The sequence below is a fragment of the Amyelois transitella genome, chromosome 16 (assembly GCF_032362555.1).
Source record: "Amyelois transitella isolate CPQ chromosome 16, ilAmyTran1.1, whole genome shotgun sequence".
In the NCBI taxonomy this organism is placed as follows: Eukaryota; Metazoa; Arthropoda; class Insecta; order Lepidoptera; family Pyralidae; genus Amyelois; species Amyelois transitella.
The window spans coordinates 4,294,722-4,320,976 of NC_083519.1; the positions used below are offsets into that span (position 1 = coordinate 4,294,722).

The 26,255-nt window shown below is 34.6% G+C and overlaps 1 protein-coding gene across 7 annotated transcripts in view; it reads left to right on the plus strand.

The window, feature by feature from the left end:
* Positions 1–26,255, plus strand: part of LOC106129677 (furin-like protease 1) — a 162,705-nt gene that overhangs the window by 3,889 nt on the left and 132,561 nt on the right. The window lies entirely within an intron of this gene.

Below are 26,255 nucleotides of genomic sequence, written 5' to 3' on the forward strand. Positions count from 1 at the left end.
AAGAAATACGTAGTCATTGTCTCTATAACAATTAAGTTATTGTGGTCTTTTGATTAATTACCGGGCAATGACGAAACATTTGTTTCAATAAACACATCAATGACACTGCTAACATTGACCGAGTTGGTTGGACCTCCTGTGGAGGAAGTGCTAAATTTTCTGCCAGAATTGTTTCATTTGAGGTCAATGTTATCTCTCAACTTCTTTAATAATTGAAAACCTATAATAATAAACAATGATAAATTTAAGTTTTCATTTTATACGAGTACATTAGTGTCCATGTCATCTCCAACGCATAAACCATAAGCAGTTTTATGATAATCATTATTAAGTCAGTCAAAATGCCGTTTTATAGCACATGAGAGAGATCAGAAGTGATCAAAAACAAAGTAAGTATTGTCTGAGAGTCCATCTTAGCCTCTACCAACATATTTTCCGCTTCCTTATTGCTGTCGGTCGGACGACCTTTCTTCTCCAAAAATGTTTTTTGAACCACTTGGTTTCTTCGCCTGTTGATTCTCTTGCTAATATACATATAACTTTATCGCGATTAACTATACATTATTTTGTTCCAATATTTTGTGTTAAAATTATTTAGAAATATCTTTTCTGAATAAGTGTATAATCTCCTCCAAGGATGGAAGAAGGAAGGTATTCTGAGAATGTCAGAGATAGGAAGGAAATGCTGGAATAACAGTTTCTTGACTCGATATATCTTTAGTTTTATCAATTCCGAGCAAATTTTGGACTTGTTCCAAAGAGGCGATTCGAAGGATTAAATACTGTGATTGTTACATGCATTTTATGTTAAAACCATGTTACAGACGATACAAAATGACATGTAAGTACTTACGGCAAGAGGGAACTGAGTAAAATTAGCGTGTTATTTCAAGTAGATGCACGAAGATCTCGTCTCGTAATAACAGATTTGAGGAAATTCCCCATTTAGCTGCCTGCATTTGTAAAGTAAAGAGAGTACAAGTACTCACACTTTATATAAGGAAGCATTAAAAAAGTCTAATTATATTCTATCATACAGCCAATCAGCTGAACGTGACCAATCAGTCTTTTAAAGACAGTGGGCTCTGTCTACCCCGCAGGGGACATAGATATGTATGTCCTTTTTTATCAACTGTTCTTTTCACTAAGTGGTTTTTTTGTTCATCTATCTAACGACTCACGACTTAATAAACACAACCTATTTAACTTTAACTATTTTCTAGATATTACAACAAACCATTTTTGGTTAGTACATACATACATATGGTCACGTGTATATCCCTTGCGGGGTAGACAGAGCCAACAGTCTTGAAAAGACTGAATGGCCACGTTAAGCTATTTGGCTTAACAATAGAATTGAGATTCAACTAGTGACAGGTTGCTAGGTTACTTATACCAAAAATTAGAGTAAATTAATAAACCAAAATTCAAAGAGGCTGTTCTTCTGTAACGATTTTATTTTGTACAGACGTTACCATTCCGCCACAATTCATGTGTCTTCAGCATCCACAACTGAGTGAATTAATTAATTCGTATGTAGCTTTTAACTCTTCTGTTGCCTCGCATTAGGATGCGGGATGATGATAGTTTTATATCGTAAGACCTATTTTATAGACGGCTATTGTCGGATTTGACATTCGAACCTGACACTATTTGAATCTAAATTGTATCATTAAGCCTAACAGTTGAACGTAGCCTATCAGTCTTTCAAGACTGCTGGCTCTGTCTACCCCGCAAGAGATATAGACGTGATTATATGAACGAATTAACAGGACTTACCTCAGTATGAAACTATGAATACAAACAATAGTGACGAAATGTCAACTAACTATGTGTTTGAATTAATTTTATTACACAAATGTTTGTCCATCGTCATTTGGTAGATAACGTCACTTCTTGCAGTTAAAATGTGTTTTATTGCTATTCGTCTATTTGACAAATGTTTCATATCCTATTGTGGTATATTTGCAATGGAAAAGTTTCTTTTTCTTGTTTTTATCACATTTATTTTAAGGAGTTTGAACCGTGAATGAAACAACGAAAGCTTTTCAAACACAATACGTACTTTATTTATTATAGGCTTAACAGAGCCAGGGTAATTACTTGTTTAGCCGGACTTATTAATTATGACGAGAATGATCATTTTTATAAGTATCGCATTATTTTAAAACTAATTAAGGGTCGATTAACTAATTGTTGTTTAAATATATTTAAGTAAACAATGATTTATTTTAGAGTTCTTCACCTAGAGATTATAAAAGTGTTTTAATACAAAACATTTTTTTTAAATAAAACAAATAGATACTTACTGTAAACGCGATATGCAAAATCATAAGTCACGAGAAAAATTCAGTTAAATTTATTAAAAAAAGATTAGATATATTTATTTGTATATATCAATTTAGAGTAGGACCACACCATGTCTTTCCTATGGTGGCCGTAAGACTATGGGATAAGCCAATAAACTTTGGATTTATCATGTAGGTGATAAACTAGCAAGCTAGTCGCTATTTGAATCTCAATTCCATCATTAAGCCATATAGATGAACGTGGCCTTTCAGTATTTTCAAAACTATTGGCTCTGTCTGCCTCGCAAGGGCTAAAAACGTGATTATATGTATGTATTATCCAAAATTGGAATAGAGATCTTCCAAAACCAAAACGCCTAAGCCGTGTCCTTAATATTAAAAACATTCCGCTTTTAGCCGACTAGCGTTGCGGACAGAAATACCCTGAAAACTGATGCTATTTGTCAGAGGTGACATCCCTGTTTCATCCGCACATGGGCTCTATTTATAGGGCTGTCCCCGCGGCAAAGTGCATTAGATGTTAATGTAAACAACGCTTATTTAATTTAGTATTATCATTATTTTCACTTTATGAGATTTGAGACTCGTATCGAGACAACGTGAGAGTCAAATCTCAAAGTTGAAGGTGATACTGCATTTTGTGTGATACGATATTCAACACTTTGTTTTAATTTGTCCTATCAACACTCCAGGGATAAACTGACAACATATTGTGAATTATCGATAGTTTTACTATTGAGGTCAACTTCACTTCGGAAATCGTCTCAATAGTAGTATCAAAAACTACAATACTATCGATTGTTATTTCGATATTGCACCTTGAATACTATTGATAGTTTTAGCTTATCGATTACGAGCTTGTCCTCGATAGTATTGCTTATACTATCGGTAGTGCATTCAATGTTTAAGATGTAATACTATAGATTGAATCGTTGGATGTTGTACATATGTAATTTCGGCAACTGAGCTATTGACATTATCGATATTCCTATCGATACTATTGCTCTTACTCAAGAATCCCTTATGTACAAACTGATGAAGATTCAGCAAGCGATAGAAAAAAGTGTCTTTAAAGACTTGAAGTGATTAGTTATTTCATACTATCATAAAATTCAGGCTTTAAGCAAGACGTCGCTACACCGAGCAAGATAAGTCATGATAAGAGAGTAGGCGTTCTAAAATTGACACACATGTTTGATAATAAACAACAATATAGAGGAGAGAAAGCTTTGAAGCGAAAGCGGCAACAAAGGATGCTGTCACTCGCCCCATCGGCTACGTGTGCCATTCGATAACAAAATGTCGTATACAGTCGCCTGCAGGGAAACATGGCCCTCTGTCCATACCAAACAATATGAGTCAGGTTTTGCGAAAGGTGAATGTGAACTAGGAATTAGAGATGTGCACATACAGGGCTAGAACTTACAATCACCATTTGAGGCCTCTGTGATCCAAAACGGCTCGAAAGTTAAACTTCTCTGCAGGCGACGCGACGGTACACTACAAACACAACAAATTAAAGAAGATTAGGTTCCCCCTGAAAAGGTTCCCGGGGTCTTCATGAACACTAAATCAAAAATGGACATTAATTCCAGACTTTTCACAGTCTAGACGAGGCGAATTTCATTAAAGTATTAGATTAAAGTGATCTGCTAAAGTGTCTGGCTGGAATTTTCCAACTGCCTTATTATACAAACGAGTACATCTACTTCACCCTGATTGGTTTTCAGAGAATGTAGAATATATCTGAACATTTTTGATAGAAAGTTATTGATGCAGGTTTTCAAATATCTTTTCTATATGCACAAATATGTCTTTATCTCACGAGGAAGACAAAGCCAATAGTCGCACCAGCCTGAATTTACCTGGATGGATCAAAGATTCAGATTCAGATAGTGAGGTTGCTAATCCTGCTAAATTTGCCTAAATGCCCTTAATAGACTTTTACAATCTGCTGAGAAAGAGAAGCAGATAGCGCATTCTTGTTAAGTTTTCCTTGAGAAGTTTTTAATGATAGTTTCGCAAAAATTCCGACGGCAGTCTATCCCGGGAATAAGTAACGTAGATATATATGTAAATATACCAACAACAGTGGGCAATAACCCTGTGTCCTCTGGTCGTCTAGTGCCACCCGGCTCTGCTTGGGCGGCCAAGCAGCGCTTTACAACTTATTGTTTTAGCGCATTCGTTTCTCATTTAATAGAGCGAGCTAATTGTACTCTTGAAAGTATTTATTTAATTTAGCACTTATAGTACTCATCATGTTTTTATTATACTTCAATCTACCCGCGGCTTCGTTTGCATGTCAATATAATCTGATGCCGTGTGGCTCCCGGCACCAATAGAAAAAAAAGACCACTCTATCTCTTACCCATGGATGTCGTTTTACGACTGTGACAGTGACTAAGCGTTAGGATTATAAACTACAGATTCTTCTTAAGGCGATGGGCTAGCAACTTGTTACTCTTATCATTGAGCCAAACAGCTGAACGTGGTTTACCAGTATTTTCAAGACCGGCTCTGCCTATGTAATATAATCTAATAGGTATATAAATTATATTACTCACCTATAAATTTTGCCTAAGGGAGTTACAAACATATAGTAGGTACTTACGTGTATAATATAACGGAACATAAGATCATAAAACATTGTATTAGAATTAAGTGTAAGATAATTTGTTTTCCAGATTTGAGTACTTAATTTTAAAATTTCTCAAAATAATTGTTTTCAATATAAATAGAATGATTTTGTGTCTTGGTAGAACGAACCGAATTTAACACTGTTTTGAAGGCAGCCATTATAAGAGGCTGTTTTGTGTTTACATTAAAATTGGTTACATGACATCATTCAGTGTCGTTTACAGTGGGTTGCCAAATTAATAGGGACAGTCGAAAAATATTGTTTTTTTACACTTTATTGGTCCATAACTAATTAAAAACGTTGTTTTGAGTTATAATTATATTTAATAATATTAGACACACATCTTACAAGTAGTTTAAACAAAAAAATAACAGTCTTTGGGTAATTAGAAAATATTAGCAGGTATTACGAAAATGGCAATGAGATATTGCTAATATTTTGTCACATTTCCTTTAGCCTGAATGAGTGCTTCGATCCGCCTCGGCATACTTTCTATGCACTGTTTGGCACTTTCCTTTATTTTAGGGTTGTGGTGCCACACATTTATTAATTTTTCGATCAGTTTTACCTTGGTGGTTATCACTTCCTTGGCAATTTCCGCCTTGGTAATTTCCCATAAGTTTTCGATGGGGTTCATGTCTGGAGAATTGCCAGGCCAAGGTAAAACTGGTATATTGTGGTCTGCTAAAAATTTTGTTACACTCCTTGCTTTATGGCATGGTGCTGAGTCATGCATGAACATGAATTCCTCCCCCTCTGAGAACCATTCCCGGAGTTGCGGCAACAAGCGAGTTTCTAGGACCTGCCTGTATTGGTCCTGTCTCATGGTTCCCTGGACAATGTAGAGACGCCCAACCCCTTTAGCACTTATGACAGACCATACCATTATTTTAACAGGGTGTTTAACGCGTTCCACAATGCAGTCAAGGTGAAATTTCTCGCCTGGGCGCCGCCTGACAAAGTTGCTTTTGTCGGCAAGAATCTCAAATGTTGATTCGTCTGAGAAACACACCTGAAAAAATATATTTATAACTTATATGAAAATCTTTTTAGATAATATACCATAATATTAATATAAATTATCAATTGACATTAAAACTGACCTTGCTCCAGTCTTCAACACTCATCAGACGGTGTTCACGAGCCCAAGCAAGTCGTTTCTTCTTCATCGCCTCTGTCAGTCGCGGTTTTTTAGCTGGGCGATGTCCGGTCAGGCCTTCCTCTGCCAACCTACGCTGTACAGTTCTCTTCGAAACTTGTATTCCAGACTCCTGTACCATCTGGGTTAACAATCCAGCACTTTTCTTCCTGTTTTGCAAACACATATCCCTGATTTTCCTATCGGACCGTGGTGTCGTAATCCGTTTTCTTCCGCATTTGCCTTTTCTTTTGGGCAAAAGTGGCTGATCTTGATCCAGATTTATTTTTATTTTATTTACTACCGACTTAGAAACACCAGCCAGTTCTGCTATCTTCCTCTGAGAATGACTTGTGTGCAAAAGAAGGGTTTTAACCTCAGATTTTTTTCTTGGAGACAAATCTACCCCTCGACCCATAGTGAAAGCTGTAAAAATAAAAAATTAATTAATTTCGTCCTAAAATCAGCCCCAAAATACTTAAGATTTAATAAAAATAAAGTAATACTTACTTGCAGTCAATAATAATTTCACAAAATCACAAAATAACTTTTTAAAATAATTAGTTACTTATTTTACTTTTACACGTGTGAAGGACTGCGCGTCTCTCCCGATAATAAAATATTTTTACAAAATAAACAAATCCCATAACACTTGAAATTTACTTTCAAGTTGATCTGTAGAGGTGCTGTGAACATAAAAATACATTCCAGGACCACTTACACCACTTGAAATAGCAGTCAAACGCGCCTGAAGAAAAAATATGATAAAAAATGTGACTGTCCCTATTAATTTGGCAACCCACTGTATATGTTCAAGTGGCTGAGTGTCACTGAACTAATGGAAAATATATCCTATGTTATACTGTTAAACCAGTTATATTTGCATATATATATATTTGTACTCTCGTTTTCGTTGAAATTTGAAATATAAGTGCACAGGTGGGCAAAAAATCGAACAAGCTGCATCCCGCGGTTAGGAAAATAAGATTTGTCCATATATTCACCCAAGATCATTTTCGCATATATGATGGTTGAGGTTACGATAACTGTGATTTTTTGATGTCATTTAAAACGGTCACTAAAAACCACCCAGGTACTATAACAAAGCTAAATGCGCAATTCTTATAGCTGGTATAAAATACCAGATTGATAATATTGAAAGAGACATAATATTTATTAAACACTCTTTAAGTATAATTAAATAATGTCCTAATGAATCACTCACATGGCTAAAGACAGTCAGGTTTGAGGGCAGTGATAAGAAATAACCTTACCCTGATAACACAAATAAATAAGCATGTTGCTTGTCCACATATCGGTTATCAAACTCTTATCAATAAGACGTAAGCGGTAAAATGTGATATGAAACATATTGACAAAGGAAATGTGTTTGTGTATGGTTATCATATCACATTCTGCGTAAGTGGTCAAAACTATCAAACTTTTTTCTCTAATAAATGCTTAAAAATCACTGCTCTCTACAATAGTGTTGCCAGGTCGCATTACGTAATGGCCGGACGGTAATCTTTTTATTTCTCGAGCGTTTGATATTTGTTTGGAGGTATATGTTTCTCAACTTGCTTGGTTTACAGTTTTTGGAGGAATTCTAAAAAGACGGGCATACCGAACTCCTTAAATTTTATTTTTTCTTAATTCCTCCCCGTAATTCGCCCTAAAGGCAATCTATCTCTAGCTAGTACATCAACTTACTAATTTGGGGAAATACCATGAAAATATACCTATGCCTACTCTACGCTTTTTAGTGAAGGAAGGTTACTTGAAATACATATTTTAAGGAGTGTGAATAAATTTTTCATTAAAGAAGGTAAATTAAAAAAAATAAAAACAACACTTTGAAGCCGTCAAAAACTTAACAATCCATTAGTCGTCTTTACCCCAGAAAATACACTTGGCGACAGAAACAGATCCAGTTGCATTATTTTTTGGCAACTCTTCATGTTTGCATAGCGCTGCACGCTATAAAAAATGGATGAAATAGTATTATGCGTCGCCGGCTCGAGTTCATGCGACAGCTCCCAGCAATATGTGGTGACGGAGGTATGGCCGAATGGATGTCTACTAATGGAACTCGCTCGTTTGTCACTTTTGTTTGTATGTCGCTAATGTTTCACTGTCATCACTTATTTAAGCACTTAGTTTTGTGGGATGACCTAGATGGACAAAACTTGTGAAAATAACGCTTATCTCCGCAAATTATGGCATTTGCAATAATAACTATTAAATAAAATGATACAATATAAATGTAGCTTTATATTGGACAAATAGAATTTAAGATATCGTCACGAATAAAGAAGATTGTAGTCTTTTTCACGCCCCTATTAAACATTCAGAACATACGAATTTTTCCGTACTTTCGATAAGCTTTTTTCGTCAATCATCAATAATGACAGTGAGTCAGCCCCTTACTCATACTTTTTATCTATATTTTCTAAAGACTGTTGACTGGCTCATCATGATACTGAAGATAAATACCATACTTGTGATGGGTATTTCAATGGTAAAATATAACGAGCTATTCATAATAATCCTATTCTCTTGTAATTAAAATAAGTAAACAATTGTAAAAAAAATCTAAGTAAACTGAAAAATTTCGACTACAAGCAAGTTCGAATGCAAAATGTAACAAAAAATCACGTCAATATCACGAGCGGGGTAGAGTGCGCGTGCCAAGCTCAGCTGCATGGAAAATATCTTTGTAAAACTTATTAAATATATTTTCCGAAAATGAACTGATTTGGAAATATTTGTCTTCTGGAATTTTCGAATACAATAGTAATGCAACCTGTTTACATTAATCGTAGTAGTTGACGTAGATGGGCTGTGAATTGTGGCTCGGTGTTTACGTTGCCTCCAGCCAGACGCAAACGACCCGTGCTCGGGCTTTACGAACCGTAAATTTACAACTTTTTTCTACGATATCACGTCCAGTAGATATTTGTATTCGACTATGGGGCTCCAAACGTTAGTTTTGACATTAAGTAAGTTAGTAAGTAAATGCTTTATTGTTAACTAAAAGACATTACAAATATAGAACAGTAGTACAGTACAAAGGCAGGCTTATACCTAAGTGAGATCTCATATTTACACTCATACAAAAGACAGCATTCTAGATTCTAGATTCATTCTAGATTCATTTCTAGATTTAAAGGTTTAAAATAGTTTTGTGGTAGAAGCTCCAAACGATGCCATTTGTTCAGAAGTAATCGTTAATACAGTTCAAACTGCTGTAGGAAGTCATTACTTACATAAAACTGTTAAATACTTACTTACTTTTGCGAAGCAGGCCTTTCATAAATAGCTATATGTATAAACTAATTCTCACATCGCCATTTTCAGACAGATCTTGTCGAATATTGAGAGAAGTCAGTTTTTATTACAGACTGTATATAACCTACTCGAGCTTCAATAAAATGTTATTTTATTTCGTACAAACGAACTGTTACAACTTCACAGAACAGCAAATTGGATCCGCCAAATCATCTTCTATATAGTATACCGAAGGTCTATTAAAGCTAGTCTTCCATATTTCTTGGCCGCATCTTGAATATGACAATTTTTGAAGTTTCATTTTGTGTATTACATTTAGTTTCACAAAAGTATTAGTTTATCTACCTCAATATTCGAGTTGTAAAGAGTAATCATTCTGAGAATGCGATGTTTTTAATGGTTATCGTTGAAATTTGAACATTTTTCAGCATTAGAGTCGTGACGGGTCTCTTCTGATGTTATATTTCCTTTGAAATCGCAAGCAAAATTTAAGGAAATTTCCGCGTAGATGCAGACAAATTCAACCGACGTTTAAAAACAAAGGAAGGACGAAGGAAAAAAAATTGAAGGAGAGGCACTTTGTCTCTTTAAATGACACCATCAGTCATTCTAAGCGGCATGAAAGCGTTACGTTTGGAACAAAATGGAGGTGCTGTAATGAAATGACAATCTTTTTGCAGTTAGTGAGGGGTCGTAATGAGAAGGCCCGTAAAAATCTATTGTGACAATCTTGATGTCAAAAGAAGTCCTTTGGAGGATATTAATTTGTATGGATAGGTGAGAGTGCCGTGCCCTTATTGTTTAATGTAGGATTATATCTTTAAATTTGTGTAAATTGCAGGACGTTTGAGATGTGTTAGCCACCGGGCATATCGGCGTGCTATTTCTTTTTTATTTATTCATAAGCCAAGACTCATTGAGCGTTCTTTTGTCATCATCTAATTCTTCTTTCTCCGTTCCTGATTCTACGAGTACTTAAAGCCGTGTATGCTTACTTATTCAACAAAATATCTCTCTTATCTCTGTGTTTCCCAATTTCTCCCTCAGCTACTATACTTCGGTGCCTGGGCTCCGCTTATACCAGAAAATATCACTTATAATTTATTAACACCCACCGACCAAGACTTCTAAAAGTACTTACTTGTTCAATTTGTTCTCAATAGTAGTTCGGTTTTTAGTACCGGAAATGGCAATGATCTCTAGTGAAGCAAGGACGTCAGAACGCGTTAGTTCGGATTCCTTAGTGTTGCCAGGTTCATTGACATTTGGGTTAAACCTACTCGGTGCGAATATTTTCGGCAAACGAAAACAACTATCAATAGTATGTCATTTGAAATTCTTTACTTTTAAATACCTTACCTTGTAGGTACCTTTAGAGTAAAACTTAAGATAGATAGATAGATAGATATCTATCTAACTTAAGTCTGTAAAACTTAAGGTTGTTTTTCCTGCCAAAAATATCTGTTCTAATTACTTAGAAGATGCATGTTAATGAACAGTAATCTATCGATATGATTTGGCTACTAAAGCCGTACTAATTAAAAACAAATGTCATTATTTATGTTACTAACATTAAATTTAAGGACCGACTTGAGATAAGCCAAAACAGACTAGGATATATACATTAATGACGTTATGTGTGTTTTTTTTTCTAAGTAATCTACAAACGAGTAAATTACCTTTTTCTTTTCATGCAGGATTTATGTTATGAGAATAAATTAATCATCCGGCATTGTTTTTCTTTGGTTTTCCTACAAGAGGTGACAAGTGATCTCACCACGACTCTGGGCTGGCTGCCAAGAATCCCATGGCCTCGGAAGTACTTCCTAAATACCAGTCATTCACACGAAATAAATTTCACGAAGGAATTTGTTCTATTTCTTATTAAATAAAAACTTCTGAAAAGGACCCGATTGATGTCGATATGTAAAACAAGACTAAATTAGAAGAATTATGGAATGTTAGGTCATGAGTTCTCTAAAATAAAAATGAATACTTTAATGGAAATACTAAGTATTAAAAGTAAGATTGATAATTTTATTTGGGTAACATGGTCGATTAAATATAATCTAAAGTTATCAAAATATTCGTTTCTATTCTTGGCCTCAGTTCAATTCTTTGAAAGGTAGTTAATGGATGCGTTCCTAATAAAGAATTAAAATAAGTTTTCTAAGATACGTCCGAATTTCTCATTATCGGTAATGTTGGTCGATTAAGAGATTAAAACTAGTCAAATAATAAATTCGCTTTATGTCCTGGGTTCAGATCCTACTAGGTAGGGAGATACGGAGGATTAAAATAAGCTTACAAAGATGCGTTCCACCGCAGTCGCTGGCTTATGTTACGTACACATAGGTACCCGTTATCCAGCTTAGAAAAGGTTCGTAATTAATGCTTTAATTGCAGTCGTATGATAGACTAGACAGTTATCTGTTGCTGGTAGTGGTTTCCAAACTTCAATAGATTTGAAGGAAATACATTTGTATAGGAACACAGATTACTTACCTCCTTTTGTTAGTAGGTTAAGGTTAAGTCTAAGCTAAGTTGGTAATAACATCCACATGAATAGTGTCTAACATTTGCAGTTATTGTGTATAGTAAATTGACAGTGCTGTTACTAAATATTGTTTATTTAAGGTCTTTATTATTAAATAATTTCTTTGGGTTTTTTAACTTATTTTAATATTGGCTCTGTCTACCCCGTAAGGGATAAAGACGTGGTTATAGTATGTACCTATGTATCTTTGAGAATGTCACGCGCGAAGCCGTTTTTATCGGGCGAATAACTTCGCTTCGCTTTTTGTTTTGACGCAAAACGGGACTGAGTTAGATATTCGCGCGATGAAAACGGCGTCGCGCGTGCCATACTAGGCAAGTCTTCAAAATTAGCGCCATTACTGTGATGAGCCGTTGACATGAAAGTTTCTTGCGTTTATTAATGTTTGTATAATGACTCACGTTCACATGACCTTTAAAGAAAGTTAGACAGGATGCACTTCGCTTTTCCTGGCTTTTCGTGTCACAACATGACCCTTGTTCCGACCTACTGTTGACCTGATGTTAACTACTATAGGTATCTTTATAGCCGCTGTTGCTTCTAATGAAGTACAACCGGATCGCTGTTTCCGAGAAAAAATACGACTTGGCTATCATACAAGGCGGGTGTGGTCCAAATTTGCAAAAAAAAATTGCAAATTCTTGTGATATCATGAGGGCTGCTACATTTTGTCTTTGGCTTTCTTGCTTTTAATAACTTTATGCTATGATTCTCACAGAAGAAAGACTTACTAACACACCATTTAAGTCCGTCTAAACTGTGAAGAAATGATAAACCAAATGCTGAGTGGTATGACTAAATGTAGCTTTAGCAGTGCAAAAGAAGTGACCTAAACTAGCTACATCAAAACATTATGAAAGTAATCATAGTTGGTACAATTTTGAGATATATTTACTCCATTCGAAGACAATGAAGATTTATAATTAGAAACTTGCTCTAGAAAATATATTTCATGTAGATTAGAACTGCCAATGTTAATAGATGAAGAGAATTGAAAGAGCGATCGAGTAAGATTCTCAAATTTCCAAACAATGAGCGCAGAGACGGAATGAGATGCCGTTTTCTTTCGAAACCATTCTGCAGCGGAATAGGAAGGAGGTGGGTCCGTGTCTGGCTTTTCTAAGGGGCAATCGTTGGCTTAAACGTTCTCCCTGGAGCCTGAGGGGAGGGGTTACGGGGGAGGGGTAAGACACGGGAGGGTATCTCGCCTTTTGTATGTCGTCGGCTTTATCTGCGACCGGCCAGTCTGGCTCAGGAGCGCTTCAAACCGATTGCATTAAGTCAATGACGTGTAGGTACTGAACACTAGATTAAGTCTTTGGCATTAGGAAGTTTTATTAAAGGATGCTACGGAACCTTAACCTTTTGACCGACTGCGCCAGGAGAGTTATGTTTTTATTGGGAATGAATTGTGTCCTTTACGGCTTGTTTAGATCCAATAGAATGTCATTTACATATTCATTTATTGGTGTCTACTATTTTCTCAGTTTACTAGCAGCTTGTATGTTCTTTCGGTGGCTTCGTTGGTCTATCCATAAAAGGTCAGATGGTTGTCGCTTCGTGTAAAGAACTGACTCGCCCAATTTCGGGTCCATGGACATAGACATACCTACCCCGGGCTCGTCTCCAGAGTGGTGAGGAGGCAACTGGGATTAAAGTCTGGAGGAAGAAGAAGATGGATGATGATAATTAATAGTAATAAAATGACTACATTATGACGTGAATTGTATATAAAATTTTCCAAAAAATTTCATTTATCAAAACTGATTTCCAATATCGTATTTAAGTGTGAAGTACTTGAACAATATCCGACCAATTCTTTATTTTATTTTTAAAAGCAATGCTTTGGTAAATAAAGACACGATTCTCGATTTCCAAAAGGATCGAATACGAATACCGAGTGAAATTCGAAGCGAATTATTTATTTTGGTGCGGTAAAAACAGGAAGCAAGGTAATTGAGTTCTCAAATTATAATTTGTTTATCGGTAGGGTTATTGTCGTACGTATTTCTTTTATTATTGTTGTGCATTTCCGTTATGTCACGCATGTCTATGTACAAACAGCGATAGTTGGGTATACCTATATAATAAAAAAAATGTGAGTCTTATGCCATTGATAAGTTTAATCAAATATCACGTGTTATTTGGCGGAACTCATAAGATGAGATTAGTTTATTATCCTATTTATGATAGTTAACAACAATTGCTAGACTATTGCCGGGGGCTTCGCTCCCGAGAGAATTTTACAAAAAAATAAATATAATAAAGATTTTTTCAAATAAAAATTAATTGTCTCTCATAAAGCTTTATATTAAATAAAATTTAATAAAATTTAATAAGTATAATTAATATTCAAAATAAATTAAAGTTTTATTATTTGCATATCTATACGTATTTTGATGCACACAACAAATACAGAATAGGTATAGACTGGTACCGGAAGAGATGAGAGAGAGGAGGCGGTATAGGCTGCTGCGCGTGCTTAGTTGTATTAAAATGAGAAATATACAACACTAGAGGAAATTTCCTGAAAAAAGTAGCCTAGTTATTTCAAAAGCTCTTATTCTACATGTGTAACAAATTTCATCAAAATCGGTGTAGTAGGTTGAGTTTATACGTTACAAAAATTCAAATGGTTTCTTTTTATTATTAGTGTGGATTATCAAGAGCTTTAAGCTCAGGAATCTGTACAGCTTCCAGTTGTTCGGCTTCCCGAGTTTCCAACTTTAAAGTTTGCACAGTTTTCGAAATTGCATTTCCTTCTGACGTTTGTATCTCCGGCTCACGGCAAGAATGTATTTTAATATGGCCGTAAACTGCTAAGTGCGTCTCAGTTTCCTGTGTCGCAACGCAACAATTTATATTTCATCTTGGCAAATAAAAGTATGCTTTTGTAAGTAAGTTTGTTTTATTTATTTAGGTACGTTCCATTGTGCAAAGAAAGATTCTATAAAAATAAAACTGTTCTTACACTGTACATAGGCATTCATTTATTAGTTTTATATAATGAAAAATTTGATTAAAAACGACCAATTAACTTAATTTATAGAAACGAAGTGTTAGGAAAAATATTGTAAGCTTTCTAGACTTTGACGCTGTCTACCCCTAAGGGATTAAGACCTGATTATATGTATGTGATAACATTGTAATTTTTACATCTCGAACTTCCTTTATCAAATAAAGCGGTTTTAGGCGACATTTAATAAAAGTGTCGAAATTTTAATAAGGTTTTTACGATTCCATCTTGCTCGAGTTTTCGCATAAAAGTTTTGATTCAAAATTGTATTTGTAAAATGAAACTTTTTGAATGAAGCTGCGCCGTAGACTTCGACGCTTACACTGATGTGATGAAATTATGCGCTGGATGAAATGTTATAAGTCAATGGCTGTATAGCATTTTTGTCAATGTCAACAATGACCATGTACCATTGATATTTTATAGAAAATGCAGTCCGATGGTTATAATTACAAATCTGCAGGGGAAGAGAAGCAGCTGGCATAAACTATATTTTTTATTATATATATGTATATATACATAAAATAATAGGTTAGAAAAAAGTAAGATCGTAGCAAGTGGAAGGATGTAGTCTCGGCCTACCCCTCCGGGAAAGAGGCGTGATTTTATGTATATATGTATGTAGAAAAAGTAGGCTTAGCGAATTGAGGGCAAAAGGTCTCAAGGGGTCTTTTATTATATAGTCATGCATACGTTAAAGTACTATAGATTTTGTATTCCAAAAGGTCTGCTTTCAAATCTCTCGGCTTCGTTGACCCGCCAAATTGTCGTCTTAACTAAAGGGAGCCATTTATTTGCGTTTAGTCTCTGATAGTAGGCCTGTGTTATATTATGCAAACGAGTTTTCATTCAGGGCAAGGGATTTGGGACCAGGGCTACCATTGGAAGGATTTTTATATAGCTCGCAGAGAATCTAACCCATAATAACACTTGAAAACTGATGTTAAAATTTATAGAACTGTATTTTTTTTTTAATTTAAATAATATCAGTCAAAAATACCACTCCGGATTATACCCAGCTGAATTGTAACAACACTAGCGGTATTACTCCGATGAATAGACTATTCCTGAAACATATGGCCCAATTTCTACATACATACATATAATCACGCCTATATCCCTTGCGGGGTAGACAGAGCCAACAGTCTTAAAAAGACTGATAGGTCACGTCCAGCCAATTCCTATTCTAAAGATAATTTTATATCAAAACAGAAATAATTTTTAAATTCGGTTAAAAATCATAAACATGCTGGCAACCCTGTTTAAAACGTAAATATTCCAGGGCAATCTCACAGTCGAAAGGGTTCGTCGAAGATGGTGTGTATGTTTTTCCGTTTTCCTGATACTATTTGTGGCCCTATATCAAATAATAAAGTAACAAAGACGTGATTTAGTGGCTGTTATTATGCCGAGTCTCCTTCCTTTTTATAAAAGAGTAAGTAGAAGATTTAGAAAATACGCGTTTTGTCCATAAATAACATATAACACAAAGGCATAATGAGTTGTGATTGGACAAATATACAATTGTTGATTACAATACTTTTTAAGAGACCAATTTTTGTCATTGATGAAGACAAGACCTTATTAAGTCTTTAGTCACTTTTTAACGGACTTGAACTAATTATAAAAGTAATTCAAGTCCGTTAAAAAGTGACTTATTTAAAAATTCAAACTATTCCTTGCTTTACATGTTTTATTTATTCTAGTTTCTAATTAACAGTCGTTGTCCTGATTGCATCAATGTTTGCCGGGAGTTATTTTCATATTTTCCTCAAAAGTTGGCTTCCAATTAACAGTATAGTCACCTACGGTCACAATCAAAACGACTACTATACGTAAGGTTAAAACGCAAACCATAAAATATGTATAGTCATAAATATGAGTTTGCAAATAAAATGCACGACAATTTTTGATTAATATTTTTTTGTGTTTATTAGGTACAAATATTCCTAAGTTGCCTCGTATGACCGGCCACATAATATGTTGATCCCTATCTTAAATTAACCTACAGAATAACAAAACTTGTACCACAAAACAAAATGAGCAATTGCTCACATTTGACACAGCCCTATTGTCGCCACATTAAAATAGATTTAGACCACTTTTTGCTCTTGCGCAGCGCCGACAGTTCAATTTGTGAACCATTCTGTCAACTAATAGTGAATATTGCTTTGATCTCAGGCTCAGAATATAACTTCACTGTGTTATAATCTGTAACATGTTAGGTCGACGACAAAGAAACAAAACGCAACTTCTAAAAGAGAGCAGTGCTTAGTGACGATTTTGTGTATCGAATCCACGAAAAAATCTTAAATCTTAATTATATAAAAGTATAATTAGACTTTTAGATATCATCTATGGTAAAACCCTATTTAAGGTTAATAAATTTATTAATTTGATTCATATATTTTATAACCAAGTTCAAAAAAAGATTATAATACTCCTAATGATCCTCATTAAAAATTGTCGACTGACTCTCACGATCCATCATTTTCACCAAAACATATCCATTTTTTTAAATAAAAACCAAGTCATTTATATAAATAAAAAAAATAATATTTACATTGTACAATTCGCTAGCACGATAACAACATCAAAAGCAAAGGATTAACATGGGCTTAAGGCAATAAAGTTGTAAGGGTGTAAGACGCGATTACACGCTGATGATAAGGTAGAAAAAAACTCGTACCTGCCCTAATGAAGGTGAGGTGGACCCTACAAATTGTGCCTTTCGGTGGGCAATTCATAACTGGAATTAACCAACGTTTTCAGGGTTTTACCACACTTTTTTTTTTGGAAAGAGCAAAGTTATTTGTTTTGTCCTCTAAAAATGCGAAGTTCCTGACAATGTGACAAGGACACAGTGCGCCTTTACGACTTATTTTTACCACTCTCTACCATGTTTGACAAACTTTTTTTGGTTACTAGCTATAGTTTGGCCGTTGAGTCATCCTATTTTTTATATGACGTCATCGATAGATGACCAGACAAATTCAGAGTCAGGTTATATAAATAAAACTTCGGATATAACGATGTAGAACACCTATCTTCCTTTTTCTTTTACCATCAAGTTCTATCGTCCTGATTTAAAATACGTTATACATCCTCCTTCAAAAAAGGTAGTATTCTGAGAACGACCTTCCACAAATTGTCTGTTGCAATGTAACGGTATTTCAAATTACAGTTATTACTAAATTAAATGCTAGTAGAGAGTTTTTTGTTTCCCTGTTTGTTTCACACACATACATATGTATAATCACATTTATATCCTTTGCGGGGTAGACAGAGCCAACCGTCTCTAAAATACCAATAAGCAACGTTTAACTGTACGGCTTAATGATAGAAATGGGATTCAAATAGTGACAGGTTGCTAGCCCATCGCCTAAAACAAGAATCCTAAGTCTATAAGCCCTTAGTCGCCTCTTACGACATCCATGGGAAAGCGAATTTGTTTAACAATGTTACGTTTATTAATGGTTTACTTAGTGTTATAGGTAATTCTATAATTTTAAAATTCATACGATTTTGTTCTTTTTACTACATATCATAACCAAAAAGGATTACAACAGTCTGTCGTTAATATAAAGTCATTATTTTTGAAAAAGGATTCGTGAGCGCTGCTCGCGGTAGGTCGCCGTCGACTTCGTAATAAGTCCATTTGAAACAATCTCCTATCTCTTTTATTTGCCTTAGTCCAGCGCTCAGTCCGTCCCTGTCTTTTTCTTTTTTTTCTCCACGTCTCCGGATTTATTTTTGTATGATTTTTATCTTGAGCTGCCCCTGCGCTTGCTGTTAATTTGGTTTTGAAAACAACATTTTGTGTGTCGTAATTCATTATATGTAGTTACTATAATGAATTACGACAATTACTACTAAATAAACAGAAATTAACAGAAATTACTACTAAATAATGTATTTGGGGAGTAGATCTATGTTTAAGGAATGATATTTACGGTTTGCTTTAGAAAGTTCAAATATTAAATGTATGTTATTTTTTTTCAGGTAATTTTATAGCACCCATCCAAACGACATGTGCATTTCACATCTCAGTGTGTTAAAAAGATTATTCTATCATCATCTAAGATCATGGCATATAAGTATTTTTGTGTTACGCGGGCATTAGAACCGTGAATGACTGATGCACCACTTCTTCTTAAATTTAAGAGCTAACTCTTGTCGGTGGAGTATCCTCCATTCATATCTTTTCTTTGTTATTTTTTTTATTTGATGCACCATAGACCGCCAAATTTAAGGAAGGCTGTATGTCATATAATACTTCTTTGAATACACATAATCAGGCTCTAAATTAAAATTTTATGAGAATTTCAACGTATTGATGTCAATAATATCTAACAACTTAAATGAGCACCTAAATATATTTTCTGCAGGCAAACATATTCCTTTGTCGGTGCAGTCTAGCATATTTATGATTTGGTTCGTTAGGCACATAGACATTATTTCATATCCTGGTCAAAAGACCTCTACCTCAGAGGAAGAGAATGCTATAAATTTTTATTTTCCTTTTCCTAGTGCACGTGCCTTTGAGCTGCGGTACGAATCATTAGCCCTATTGCAGTAAGGGTGATTTGGCTTATTGTTGTAGGTCCAATGTAGTTTTTGAACCCACAAAAGAATTTCTCTAGCGTACTCGTAACGTCCAATTTTTGAAGAGATGGGGCCTTCGCAATAACTTTAAAATGTTCTCTTGTATTGAATTTCTTTGGAGTACTCTCCAGCGTATGAATTTTTCCAATATAACATGTTGAATATATGCTACAATGGTACGTTTTATAGTTTAAGCTATGAATTTAATGGAAAAGTGAGCGGATGGTGTTTTAAAAACACATTTTTTTTATAAAACAGTGTTAATATAAATATTTGGGAAATTATATTTGAAAAAAAGAAACGTTATTCGTCCAATCCCCTTACTTCGGATGTATTTCTCTTTGGATGGCAAAAGAGGCATATTTTATAAGCGAAAGATTTTTCCTCATGTCGAGAAAGGAAAGCCTTGATGTAACAAGAAGAGAGGTTTTCATTACTAATTAAATTCTGTGTGCTTTTACAGGGAATTAATTAAACTTGCCTCTTAAGCGCGGTTTAGTAAGATAACAAATTGTATTTTCAAGTGAATCAACATATTTCTAATTCAAAAATTAAAGATTACACGACATGTGTGTAAATTACTTAATGGTCGTAAAATATTACAATTTGACTTTTTTTTAATACACAATACACATTTGTTTTCGTGGCGTTAAATTTATTTAAGAAAATGAAAACAGCAAAAAGAAAGTTACTCAATATTATTTTAAATTTTGATTATTTACTAGAAATTTCCGCTACATATACAGGTTTTTAAAATGTATATTATGATTGTTTTAAGTATTGTGGTTTCTTTGAAATAATTTATTACTGGCCAGTCTTATATTTAAAAATAAATAAAATAAATTCTCATTTTCGTGAATAGTACACATCTATGTATTTGTATAATTTTGAATAACATATTTTTCTCTATAGTTTCACGGCCATGAATACAAAAGTAATTTAATACACTTTTTTTTTAAATCTACTTTACAAAATTTCTCACGACTTGTTGTAACCATCCTTTTTGGTACCAAAGAGCCCTAGAGTACCGAACAATGAGAAGGCGCGATCATGCAATGCAGCCAGACAGGAGTGTACGGCGAAGATAAGATGCAGAAATAGCAATGACTGTAACGGAACGTTCTCTTTGTACTCCATTGTACAGAACAGCCTGAATTTGTGTAAAGCCAACTGGAAAATGCATTTATATCACTCTTGGTTGAGTTCCTTTAGTTACTCTTCCATTGTTATGGACTTAGGACGCGCTAGGTAGTACAGCTTCTATACTAATATAAAAGATTTTCTTTCCAAATTTAGTATTTTAAGCTCCCGAATAGAAGCCATATTCAATTCCAGAGATCCAGATAAGCTAAAATAGAAAAAATTTTAGTTATAATCCAGTTAGATCCGGTCTCCAAAGCTAAGCCAAACATGCAAAAATGAAATCCATAATTACAGACCTTTATGATACTTATATTTTTAAACTCAGAATTATTTCCCGCCTATATTACTACAGACACTTTTTGGCCCGAACCGTATCAATATTCCGAACACAGGGCGGTCAGCAGGATTCCTAATAAAACGTGATGGCCGCAACATTTGTGGTAAACTTTGGAGAATAACTAACTATAGACCGTAATCTATGGACCCATTTTTGGGAGAGGTCAGATGGGGAAACGGCCCTGGGTCGGCTTAGTGTCTGTCGTGTCATGTAGACACACCCTTTTATCTAAATCACTGAATTTTCTAGTCCAAGATATCTATCAGGTTGTCGCTGTGACTGTCTAATTCAGGTTCATCTGACATATGCTGCCGTGAAATTTATAGTTCTGGGCAATGAAACTTAATGGTGAACGATTTTTTAAAACAAATAGTTGTGTATGTTTATTACGGCTAAGATTCAACTATCACAACATATATGTATTTCTATCAAATACTATTTAACAATAGTAACAACTATCCACCAACCTCACATTTAGCCTTTAAGGAACTTTAACTATTCAATCCAATTCAATATACAAGGTCATCTGTTTAAAAGGGGAGTTCTGAATATATTTCAATGTTTGATATATTTTAAAGGAACCAATATACTTTGGTCTACCCCATCCCTAGTGACAATATTTCTACCTATTTATATATTCACATTTTCCATCAGCAGAGTATTTCGATTGTGGAGAGGAGCCCGGAATTCCGTGCATTAGTTTTGCGAGCTCCTTTGACTGTCAAAGCTGAGGAAACGGCTTTGGCTTGCTTTGAAAAAGTTGGCGAAGATTTACTTTACACATTACATTTAAAAAGGTATTTTTAATTATTGTTTCTTAGGTTTTATGAACTGTGAATAGCCGTCAACTTTTAATCTGATGTATATCTATAGTTATAGAAATAAAATAGTTTGTAATGATCCTTAGTGCAAGCAAAAAACTTGCCGATTTTTCCGGTCTCATATAGTTAGTCTTCCGCTAGTTACGAACTGCTAAATTCCTGAACTTCAACTGATTCCAAATTGGTCCTGCCAACGGTATCTTCAATTTCACTAAATAATATTATAGTTTACCAAACCAGAAGCACAACACAACACGTCATAAAATAAAGCCGAAGTAATCAACAACTACTGTTTGAACTGTTTTTAGCAAGTCCGTCTGACGCAGGAGTTAACACAACTAGTTTACAAATTGTTTTGCCGATATTTACATATCGTCTACGTAACTATTCTCTGACTTATTTATTTCATAAAGTACGTTTGCTTCCGACCAAACGGAAGCGAAGAAGAAGTCGATGAAGCGAAAAAGTAGTATCATGGGTCATGACAAGTGCAAAGTATACACTCAGCTTAGTGAACGCCTCCTTTGCGTACGTAACTTGAGAAAACCTGGAATAATATCATTTACTGACATGCTTGCATAAAAAAGACGATAAGTAACTGTTTGACCAAGTTTACAGGGGAAAAAAGCAATTTGATCTCTGCCCACCCGTCCGGGAAAGAGGAGTGAAAATTATGTATGTAAACTAGGTAAATACAGCATAACTCCACATTTCCATGATGCTAACAGATGATTAATTAACGTGTGCTACACGCCCAGTGTAGCCAACCCCTTAGCTTTAATGATCTACAGTTTTTGGATGTCTTTAATTTTCAGTTTTGCCATCCAATTTCAGTATTTTCTTTCTTTTGTATTTTGTGAAAGAAAAGCTAATTCTGGGAAGAATTTACTTCATGAAATACAAAATAAAAAATCTCATTCCGTAGCGAAAGTGTCCTAAAATCGATCTTTTCACCTCGAAATACGTTGGTAAATTTAATACCATTATTTCATGATAGGGTTGGCAACACTAGCACACGGTAGACATGTCACAGACAAGTTGAGATCGAGACACCTTATACCGTTGTACAATTGTGTAGTTCTCTCCGTATTAGTTGTTTGTTCTTGCATATCGGTTCCGTTTGAACTTATTATTGCTATTTTAACTTCTTTTGCGGGCATATTCACTCTTACGAGTATTTTTTTGGTCATTGTCAGAGAGGACACATGGTTGCGCAGGTTCAAACCCTACCACAGCGATTGTACCAACTTCTCGGAGTTATGTACTTACATTAGTTTAATTGCCAACTGCATTGCGCATACAGTGAAGGCAAACATCATAAGGATTCCTCTACATTCAAGCAACTGGATGTAAGACCGTGATCCAATATTGGTTAGGTTCCCCCTGCACAGATTGCGTGACTCGTTTTGTGTAAAAACTTACCCAATTGGCGGCTCGCGGACTCCTCTACAGAAAGGTGAGGATGTATCAAGGAATAACGTCAGAAGGATAATGGTGACAGAATGAATGTGACTCCACAGAGGATCAATTGGGACTGGTTTGCGATTAGGATTAACGTCAGATTTATCACCACTTCAAGAGACACGTGTCAAACTCGACACCTGTTTCTCAGACGGAGTCAGCATTAAGATTTATTAATAACCAGTTCGCTACCTTAACCCCTTTCCCCACGGTAAAGCCTGTAATCCGATTTGTTAAGGGACACGCGTCTCTTCTATAATTTAGCGCTGTTAGGCGTGATTAGGACGGATTAAAGATGTTAGTAGCATGACTTTATGATTATGTTATCATAAAGGTGATGTTTTAAAGGCAACACTCAACGTATATTTTGAGCTCCGCGTATGGGTCGTGGCCTGACTCATCTGTGAAAACAGAATTTTGTGCGATGCCAAATGACAAAGATCTTAATTACATACATACATATGGTCACGTCTATATCCCCTGCGGGGTAGACAGAGCCAACAGTCTTGAAAAGACTGAATGGCCACGATCAGCTATTTGGCTTAGGTTGCTAACCCATCGCCTAAAAAAGAATCCCAAGTTTGTAAGCCTATTCCTTAGTCGCCTTTTACGACATCCATGGGAAAGAGATGGTGTGGACCTATTGTTTTTTGTATTGGCGCCGGGAACCACAAGGTAATTAATATAAATTAATATCTTGAAATGAGTGCGATTTTCTAAAACTTTAGATAGAGTATAATTTATCGCTTGTATGTACATGTATGGGGATGGTAAATAATAAAAAAATAATTTTCATCATAATATATTTGTATCTTTATGCATACAATTACATGTTTGGCTTTGTTAAGTTCTTCTAAAATTAAACTTTTTTAATTAACTCTTTTGAATTTCTCCGAATGACGATTTTAGTCTCGAATCTGTCTGAATAGCAATAGTTAAACATCTGAAATCCAGCTCCAAAGTCGCGCTCGTCGGGTAATCATTCAGTGCAATTAATTTTAGTCTCCTGTCAGAACTTTGCTGAATTTTCAGCGTTAATTTATATTTCCAAGTATTCAGTTGTGCACTCTATTATTTGTCGAGCGGAAATTCAAATAAACTTGACATACATATATGTTGTTTTCTGTAGAAACGAGCATTTATATCGAAATTGAAATATTTCTTTTTTGGATGAAGTTTCTCGGCTTTAATTTCGTTTTTTTTAACTAGTGGGGGACGTAGACCGACTGGAAACCGCATTTACAGAGTGAGCAATGTTAAAAAACATAGCTGCAATGGTTAGGTACTTAATCTATTTAAAAATATTAATTCTACTTTGTTTTTAATTTGGGAGCTTTTTATCTGTTTTTAGGTTTATCCTCGTTCTTGGGTAGGGAAGGCATTCTAATGATATATGTGTATTATGTAGGTTTGTATTTTTTTTAAAGTAATTGCGTACATATTACATGAAGAAATAAATTTATAGGTTTTATTTGAGACCTAATATGTATTTAAACTTGTATTTTACAAATAATTGTCGATAATTAAATTAACGATGACAATTATGGTTCGTTGGATCTTTTCAGAATTTGTAATTTTTTTTCTATTAGTACAATTTGAAATAGTTTTACAATAAAATGTTGGTTATTTTTAGAATTCAAAACTCATACGCTGGTTTAACCTGTGTGATTGTGTGAAACGCATTTCACCATGACTCCGGTGCTTTCATCACACTGCGATAAAACTCTAAAAAATGTAAAATTAGATTTGCACACTCATAACTCTCCCTTTTTAGTCGGGTAAATAGGGCGTTTCAGATCAGGGTTAGTAGTGTTGAGAGCAAAACCAATTTTAAGCCGAACATGAAGTCACTTTATCCGTTCCATTTGACACTTTCACTATCTGCAAACAATTTATGGCATCCGTTCCGATATAGAACCCAATTAGGGTTGTCAATTGGGTTTCGATAATGTCTAAGTTATTGTTATATATATGTTACACCGAAATAATGAGTAATCAATGTTTTGTAAAGTTACCATGAAAGCAGTAAGCTTTAATATGTAAAACGATTTCTTTGAACAACGGTCACTTATAGAATTCGATAAGTGATGTTATTATCCATTTACGATAGACAGATATCATTTAATAAACATAACTTACAAATAAGAAGACGTCATAAATATACATTTAAAACCAATTTCTTCTGTATAACAACAAAAAGTCAGACGCATTATTAAAATCTTCCATTCCCCTCTCCCGTTCGTCGGGATTATAGAAAATTACAATTAGTAGCATTCTGGAATTCTCCACATAATGCCGGCAATGCAATGTCAAAATTCGTCAGGAGGGCAATTTATCTCCGGGATTTACTTCCCAGTAACGACGTGTCTGCATCAGCGGTGCTCAAACTTTTTCCCGCACAGAACCCTTTTCAATAAACATTTTTTTAGAGTAACCAAAAATAAACCGTCGATGTTGCATGTTTATTTTTGTTTCTGATGGAATAAAAATAGAAACATTGTAGTAATAATGCAATAAATATGATATTTTATTTTGAAACAATCTGATCTGATGCACATGTGTGAGGGAATGTGATAATATACAGTTCAGTTAGTTTTATTAATTAGTAATTTTAGTCTCTCGATGGGAAATATAGTTAGGTATAGTTCTTATATTAGTACTATAACTATATGAAGTTGTTGGCTTGAGGATAGGCTAAAAAAATTATAATGTATGATTTTGGCAAATATAAATTATGAGTTAAAAAAATTTATAATTGACTCAGGGAATGATCACATCACATCACAGGGGAGGTCACAAAACAGTTTGAGCATCATGTTCTTGTGTCTTTGTATCTTGTAAGATTTAATAACAACGCGCATGTAATCTAATTAAAATTTCAATTAAACATATTGCCAAGATAATGTTAAGGTAAATTTATGTTGTAGTATATATGTTGC